Source organism: Lagenorhynchus albirostris, chromosome 16 (genome assembly GCF_949774975.1).
Source record: "Lagenorhynchus albirostris chromosome 16, mLagAlb1.1, whole genome shotgun sequence".
NCBI classification, from domain to species: domain Eukaryota; kingdom Metazoa; phylum Chordata; class Mammalia; order Artiodactyla; family Delphinidae; genus Lagenorhynchus; species Lagenorhynchus albirostris.
The window spans coordinates 33,669,000-33,678,425 of NC_083110.1; the positions used below are offsets into that span (position 1 = coordinate 33,669,000).

General features: G+C 35.5%; 1 non-coding gene across 1 annotated transcript; it reads left to right on the forward strand.

Moving 5' to 3' along the window:
- Positions 1-2,708: 2,708 nt before the first annotated feature.
- On the forward strand, positions 2,709-2,811 carry LOC132507679 (U6 spliceosomal RNA). The gene has a single exon (XR_009536256.1). It is a non-coding gene; the product is annotated as a U6 spliceosomal RNA (small nuclear RNA).
- Positions 2,812-9,426: the final 6,615 nt, after the last annotated feature.

Sequence of the window (9,426 nt, forward strand, 5' to 3'; positions counted from 1 at the left end):
CATACTAATAGAACATATTTGCAAACCACATAACTGATTAAGGGTTTTTATCTAAAATACACCAAAAAATCTTAAAACTCAACAGTAAGGAAATAAACAACTCAATTCAGAAATAGGTGAAAAATCTGAGCAGGTATCTTACCAGAGAAGATATACAGCTGAAAAATAAGCACATGAAAAAATTCTCAACATCATTTGTTATTAGGTAATTGCAAATCAAAACAACGATGAGGGGCTTCCCTGGTGGCACAGTGGTTGAGAATCTGCCTGACGATGCAGGGGACACGGGTTTGAGCCCTGGTCTGGAAAGATCCCACATGCCACGGAGCAGCTAGGCCCGTGAGCCACAACTACTGAACCTGCACGTCTGGAGCCTGTGCTCCACAACAAGAGAGGCCACAACCGTGAGAGGCCTGCGCACAGTGATGAAGAGTGGCCCCCGTTTGCCGCAACTGGAGAAAGCCCTCGCACAGAAACGAAGACCCAACATAGACAAAAATAAATAAATAAATAAATAATTTAAAATGAATATCTGCTTATTAAAAAAAAAAGAAAATGCAAATTGTTTAAAAAATATAAAATGATGATTCTGGTAACAGGATAGATTAGTGGTCTTCAAACAAAACAAACAAACAAAAAAAAACAATGAGATACCACTAGATACTGGAATGGCTAAAATCCAAAAAACTGAAAATACAAAATGCTAGTGAGGATGTGGAACAACTGAAATTTTCATTCATTGTTGGTGGGAATGCAAAATGGTACACCATTTTGGAAGTTATTTGGGCAGTTTTTTACAAAGCTAAATATAGTCTTAACATATGATCCAGGAATTGTACTCCAGGATATTTTTTTCCAATTGACTTGAAAACATATGTCCACACAAAGATCTGCACATGAATGTTTATAGCAGCTTTACTCATAACTGTCAAAAACTGGAAGCAGCTGGAAGGAAGATGTCCCTCAGAAGGTTAACGGATGAACAAATAGTGGTATATTCATACAACAGAATGTTATTCAACACTTTAACATATATCAGCTATCAAGATATGATGGAATTTTAAGTACATCTTGCTAAAGGAAAGAAATCAATCTGAAAAATCTACATATTGTATGATTCCAATTATATGACATTCTGGAAAAAGTACAATCACGGAAACAGAAAATAATAAGTTGTATAAAAATCATGTTTTTTATTTTCTGTATTCTATGATACTTTGACATTTTGGGGCCTTGTGAACTCAGGGAGATATTGCCTCTCCCCAAATTAGCTAATTCCTAGAGATAGCAAACAACTTATTTGAAAGCATGCATTTAATATGTAAACCAAGCAATCCTGAGCTCTCACCCCAACCATATCCTTCATCTAACTCTCACACACTGAACAGATGAAAATGGCACCTGATCGCTGTGCTCATGAGAAAGATCTTGTATAAAGTCTAATTGAGGGATGTCCTATAAACACCTACCCAGTAATCCTCAAAACCGTCAAGAAAATCAAAAACAAGGAAAGTCTGAGAAACTCCACAGCCAAGCGGAGCCAAAGGGAACATAGCAACAAAATGTAGTGTGGTGTCCTGGATGCGATCCTGAAATAGAAAAGGTAAAAACTAAGGAAATCTGAATAAACTATGAATTTTAGTTAATAATAATGTATCAATATTGCCTCATTAATTATAATTAATATCATACTAATATAAAGGAAACTGACTGCAAGATATATGAGAATCCTCTGTACTATCTTCTCAACTTTTCTATAAATCTAAAACTCTTCTAAAAATAGTCTATTTAAGATAGCTAGTGGGAAGCAGATGCATAGCACAGGAAGATCATCTCAGTGCTTTGTGTCCACCTAGAGGGGTGAGATAGCGACGGTGGGAGGGAGACACGAGAGGGAAGAGATATGGGGATGTATGTGTATGTATAGCTGATTCACTTTGTTATACAGCAGCAACTAACACACCATTGTAAAACAATTATACTCGAATAAAGATGTTTTTTTTAAAAAACCAATTAGATAGATAGATAGATAAATAAATAAATAAAATAGTCTGTTTAGAAAAGGAAATGTGACCAATTTCCACACTAAGGGAAAGCCTCATACACTCAAAATACTTCAATATCAGAGAAGAGCACTGTAATTTCTGACACCAGTTTTACAAAATATATCCCAACTGCACTGAAGAATTTAAATAGAATACATTCTACTAAATATTTCCAGAATTCAAGGTACTTATACATAGGAGAAAGCTTTAAAAACAGAAGGTTCATGATCCTGCATATTTTTAAGAAGAGAGAGAGAGAAACAAAGATTACCAAGAATAATTTATTGAAATAGCTGATTTCTTGAATTATGAAAGAATATTCCTTCCCTCAGAATTTCTCCAGGTCCATATAATACACGGGCACACAGAACTTTAGGTAAAGTAACATGAGCACCCTAGTTATCCAACAATATGTTTCATAGAGCAGACAACAAGTGGAGAGAGGAAGTGGATGGTTCAAAATTGAATCAATTTACTTACAAACATAACCCTCAAAATATCTGTGAGATTGTCTTAAGGCAAAAGAATCAGATCGAACAATTGATTCTGTTAACCATGACATGTTAAGCAAATCACAGGGCTACCAGGAATGATGTCTTTGGGTTATCATCCAGATGCTATGATATATAGGTGGAAAAAATAGCCACCCAAAAGGCGATTTAGGTGCTCACTTGGCAGTACGTACATTAAAATTGGAACAATACAGAGATAAGCATGGTCCTTAAACAAAGACGACATGAAAATTCTTGAAGCAACTCATATTTTGGAGAAACGAGAGTTATTGTTTAGTGGGTATGAAATTTCTGTTTGGGATGATGAAAAAGTTCTGAAGATGGATGTTGGTGATAGTTGCGTAACAATGTGAATGAATTTAATGCCACTGGACTATACACTTAAGGATGGTTCAAATAACAAATTTTATGGTATATATTTTTTATCATAATTTTAAAAAAGAAAGGATCTGGGGAATACCAGAAAGGTCCAATTCCTCTCTAAATGGCTCTCCTAACTTAATTCCAGGGCTGTGAAATTTTTGTTTGTACAATTTTTCTTGAGTTAAAGAACCATATAGCCAGTCTGCTATTCTTTTATTAAATATATTTTTATTACAATTGTTGATTTACATGCAGTTGTAAAAAATATAAAGATGCCATTACACATTATCCAGTTCCCCCAATAATAACATCTTGCAAAACTATAGTACAATACAATAACCAGGATACTGAAATTTATAGTCAAATTACAGGACATTTCCATCTCACAAGGATCCCTCAGTTTGCCCTTTTATAACCTAATCCATTTCCCCCTTGCCCCTAGCCTCTCGTTAACTGTTGGCAACCACTAATCTATCTTCCATTTCTATAATTCTGTCATATCAAGAACGTTATATAAGTAGAATCATACAGTATGGAAGTTTGGGGAATTGGCTTTTTTTATACTCAGCATAATTCTTTAGAGATTCATCCCCATTGTTGTGTGCATCAGCATTTTGTTCCTTTTTATTGCTGAGTAGTAGCAGTCTATGATATGTGGGTATAACAGTTTGTTTAACTATTCACCTATTGAAGGACATCGGACATCTGAATTGTTTCCAGTTTGGGGCTATTACAAATAAAGCTGCTAAAAACATTCACGCACAGATGTTTGTGTAAGCAAAGTTTCCATTTTTCTAGGATAAATGTGTAGCAATGCACTTGCTGGGTCATATGGTAGTTAGGTGTTTAGTTTTATAAGAAACTGTCAAACTGTTTTCCAAACTAGCTGTACTTTTTACATTCCCAGAAGCAATGTATGAATTAGTTTCTCCACATCCTTGTCAGTGTTGGTGTTGTCACTTTTTAAAAAAATTATTTTGGGCATTCTGATAGATGTGTAGTGATATCCTTGTGGTTTTAATTGTCATTTTCCTAATGGCTAATGATGTGGAACATCTTTTCATATGTCATCTTTATATTCTTCAGTGGAATGTGTCTTATTTTGCCCATTTTCTAATTGAATATTTTTTTATTTTTGTTGAGCAGTAAGAGTTCTTTGTCTAGATACTCTTGGATACGCTGTATATTTTGTTTGTAAATATTTTCTCCACACTGTAGCTTGTCTTTCTATCCTCCTAACTGAATATTTCATAGAGAAAAGGTTTTTTAATTTTGATAAAGTCTAATTTATCAGTATTTCCTTTTATGGATTATGTTGCTACTATCAAGTCTAAAAAATTTTTGCCTCACTCTAGAACTTGATAACTTTTTTCTGAAAGTTTTATATTTTTGCATTTAATGTATAAGCTCATGATCAGTTTTGAATTAATGTTGTATAAGGTATGAGACTTACATAAAGGTTTATTTTTATGCCTATAGATGTCCAACTCCTCTAGCACCGCTTGTGGAAAAGGCTGTCTTTTCTCCATTGAATTGCTTTTGCACTTTTGCCAAAAATCAATCAGGCATATTTATATGGGTATATTTCTGCTTTCCTATTCTGTTTCATTAGCTATGAACCTATCCCTTCACCGATAGCACAGAGTCTCGATTACTATAGTTATATAATGTCTTGAAATTGAGGACACAGATTCCTTTCAAAATTGTTTTATTCTAGTTCCTTTTTCTTTCCATATAAATGTTAAATTCTCTGTCTATATCTACAAAAATATTGTTGGGATTTGACAGGAATTGCATTAAACTCATATTAATTAGGAAAGAATTGGTATCTTTAATATACTGCATTTTCCAACCCATGAACATGATATGCTTTCTTTGATTTCTTTCTTCAGCATTTTCCAATTTTCAGCACACAAGCCCTAAACATGTTTGATAGATTTACATCAAAGTATTTAATTTTTTGAGCAATATTGTATGGTACTGTATTTTTAATTTTGATGTCCCAATGTTCATTGCTAATATATATATAGAATCACATATCAGTTCTGGAAATGTTATCATAGATTCCTTGGAATTTTCTATGTAGACAATCATGTCATATGCAAATAAGGACAGTTTTATTTTTTCCCTCTACAGTCTATATGCTTTTATTTCTTTTTCTTGCCTTATTGAACTGTCTACAACACCCAGCATTATGTCGAGTCAGAGTGTGAAAGAGACTTCTTTGCTTTGTTCTCAGTCTTACGGGTAAAGCACTCACTCTTTCATCATGATGTATAATATTAGATGTAGGTATTTTACAGATGCTCTTTATCAAGTGGATGAAATTCTCCTCTATTCCTATTTTTCTGAGTTTTTAAAAGAATAAGTGTTGAATTTTGTCAAATGCTTTTTCTGCATCAAATTATATAATTATGTAATATTTCTTCTTTAGCCTGTTAATATGATGGATTACACGATATATATATATATATATATATATATATATATATATATACTATTTGCTAATATTTTGTTAGAGATTTTTGTGACTGTATTCTTAAGGAATATTGATCTTTGTGGGGTTTTCTCTTTTTTTTTGGTACTATTTTGGTATCAAGGTAATAGTAACTTCATAAAATTAATTGGGAAGTGTTCCTTCCTCTTCTATTTTCTGGAAGAGGTTGTATAGTATTGGTGTTAATTCTTTAAACATTTGGTAGAATTATCAATGAAATCATCTAGTTCTGGATATTTCTTTGGGGGAATTCTTTTCATTACAAACTCAATTTCCTTAATATTTATAGGACTCTCTAATTTTTCTATATTGGGTAGATTATGATAGCTGTATTTCTGAGGAATTAAACTATTTCATTTAAGATACCAAATTTGTGTGTGCACAGTTATTCATAATAATCCTTAATTATCCTTTTGATATATGGAGGAACTGTAGTGATATCTCCTGTCATTTCTGACATTGGTATTGACCCTTCAGGTCAATAAAAAGAACCATATCTGCTGACACCCAAGAATGAGAGGGGTTCCTTGTTAGTGTTGACAGGGGTGAGAGTTCTGGCTCCCCTCTAGGCAGGACTGATATCTCCTTGGGAGGGTTAGGAGAGTCCCTTACTGCTTCCTGTGTGGCCTCCACTGAGACAGGGGAAGAAGAATGGCTTTATCACCTCTGGGCAGTGGGAAAAGTTATAATGCTCCACTAGGCCCTTTTAGCAACTCTTAAGCAGGGAGGGGGAGGGATGCCTTCTTTAAAAGAAATCTTAAATGTCACTAATACATTAGTCTTACTCGGAATTAAATGAGCCATTTCTAATAAGGGGCCTGTTTCTTTCCAGCTGAGCAATCCTGGGCTCTTCCTCTGTGAGTGAGGCCAATAGTCCTTACCCTGCCAAACTCACAGGGGTGTTATAAACTCAACAGATTTTATACTTTCATTATATATTTCTATGACAACAGATTCTATTATCATATGAACATAAAACGGTATGTTTATACTGTATAACCCTTACAATTATTTTGTGGACTATTTCTGGTGCCATTTTCCTCCATTTCCTTTATTCTTAGGAATACTCCTTGAAAAACAAAACAAATAATCTTGTCAGATATACAGGTAAAGATGTACATCTAATAGAAAAGGCCCTTAACATTTATTTTACATCTCAGTAAGTACTGAGTATTCCAGAGTGAACTTAGGGTGGGGAACTGATTCTCCTGACCCACAAATCCTGATGCCAAAAGTCTTTTCCAGACTAGGTAGATGAGATATGGTAATACATCCTTCCACTGTTTGCTTCTCCTGGGACTTCAATGCACATGCTGAATGGTGAAACCAGCTAGAAACTCCCTTTCAGCTTTACACAGAGTTAAAACTGAGACTATAATAGTATTACCTGATAGGGCAATTGTGAATATTGAATGAGTGAAGGGCCTAGAATGGTGTTTGAGTAAGTGCTCACAGAGTATAAATTCGGATCACCATCCTCTGCAACAGCAGCGACGCTCTTACTCAGATGGCTTGGGCTAGGGCTGCCTAATTGCCCAGGATCAAGTAGTAAATCTTATGTTTTACTTTTACCCAAGACTCTCAGGAACAGGAGAATCCCAAGAGCTTTCTCAAGTAGCACCAAGGGAAGCCCCCTTTAACTCCATTTATTGGCTCTTATGATCATGTCTCTCTTCTATCACCTATGTTTCTCTTGGCCAAAGAATCCCTTCCCGTATCCTATATCTATGAAAGTTACCAGTGATTTGATTACCATTTTTCCCCCATTAGTCTAAAGAATATATCCTAGTGTTTCAAATGTGATAGTGCCAAAGAAATGGTAACACACTTTCCAAATATAACCTATGCCCACAAGTAATCAATTTTAGCAGACCCCTTTTCCTCCATGGAGAAGTGGTACACCTTGGAGTGGCTGCCTGGCTCATTCCCACACTCTGTAAAGGGTACCCAGTACAAGGGGAAGCCCCAGGTGACTGTGTCTCTGCCACGTGACCTTTCCCCTTGAACAAGCAGGTATCTGGAGACTTTCTCTTACAGAAGCCCAAGCTTGACACAGCACAGACACCATGTCATGTGAGGTGAGTCACACTTGTGGTAGTGCCAGGATAGAAAGTTTACGAACTTCTGCTGCTGAAGTTCCCAGAGCTGCCCTGATGCCTCCTTCATGACTTAATATCCAGCTCTGTTGTAATCACACAAGACACTCCAGGATGCTTCCCATAATATCCCCTATTTTCCTCAAGCCAAACAGAGTTGATTTCTATCAATTACAACCAAAAACTAACAAAAGGTAACACATCTAATCTTTTTGCCTGTGAGACAAAAAAATAGTAGGGAATTCACTGGAGTATTAAATGAGGATGAAGACAAATTTCATCCACTTTACAATCTTGCTGAGGTCTGGCAATGTTTCAGCCTCTAGTGTAATCATTGACATTTGTGATGGAAAAACAGAATTTAGGGATTTTTAATCTTATGTTCCCTCAATTGGCTGTGAAGCTCTGTCCTTTGATTCACCTTCTTTGTAGTTTGCCATTAATTATATCTTTTTGTTTTCCAATAAAGAAAATGGGCAATAAATAATTTTTGCAGGAAAGTGAGTACATTCATTTATTAATTTAGAAGTAATTATTGAAGAACTGGTATTAGATAGTAATTTGAGTTTATAAATTAATTTCAAGGACAATATTGGGTTGGACAAAAAGTGTGTGCGTATTTTTTCATGAGGTGTATGGAACGAACTTTTCAGCCAACCCAATATTACTTTCAATCCACATGAACTACTTATGGGATAAATATTGATAAAATGGGAATAGTAATAAATATTTGCTCATTAAGTTGATCATTTCATAATTAACTAGTATAAGTAAATTCTAACTTTTCAAACATTTACTAATAACCTGGAGGTTCCTAGGAATTAGAAAGGTAGGGATGACAAAGAATGTAATTTCTAAAGTTAAGTTCAAAACTAAAAAAATAAATTCTAGTTATCTGATAGCCAGAAAAGGGGAGCGACGTTAAAAAAATATTTTTAAATGGCAAATTTGCCATAGGTATCTAGCTCCTCTTCCATCTCCTCAACCCTCTTCCCACTGAAATCATCCCAGGAATAAGAAAATAGGGAAAAGGCTGAAGCAGTAAAAGGTACACCTATAATACTAAGTGAAAGAAGCTAATCTGAAAAGTAAACATACCGTGTTATTGCAACTATGTGACATTCTGGAAAAGACAAAACTATGGAGATGGTAAAAAGATCAGTTGACCGAGTTGACCGAGGTTAAGGGAGTGGGAGGGATGAGGGAGCACAGAGTATTTTCAGGGCAGTGAAACTACTCCGCATATGAGGGTGGGTACATATCATCACAAATTTGTCCAAACCCATAGAATGCACAACACCAAGAGTCAACCCTGATGTAAACTACAGGCTTTAGTGGATAATGTTGTGTCAATGTAGGTTCATCAATTGTAACAAATGTACCACTCTGGACGATAATGGAGGAAGCTATTATGCATGAGTGGGGGCAGGGGGTATATGGGAAATCTCTGTACCTTCCCCTCAGTTTTGCTGTGAACCTGAAACTGTTCTTAAAAATAAAGTCTATTTCAGGACTTCCCTGGTGGTCCAGTGGTTAAGACTCCGGGCTTCCACCGCAAGGGGCACGGGGTCGATACCTGGTTGCGGAACTCAGATCCCTCGTGCTGCACAGCGAGGCCAAAATAAAGTCTATTTTTTTTAATGGAACAAAAAGAAATAGGTGCACCTGAAAGCCAAAAACTTCAATGACATTTTGTTTCCTGCAGCATGAGTACTACCAGACTGCAGGTTAAAATATAAAAAAAAAAAAAAGGCAAAAAGTAAACTTATGATCCTCCTTTCCAATAAAGTAGCTCATCCTCATAGGAAGAAAGCTGAGAAAATCCTGATGAAACTCCATCCAAAAACAACCTCAATTTGGAGAGTCAGGCACTTAAGGAGAAGAGGAATCGGGGAAGTCCTTTCAGAATCCCT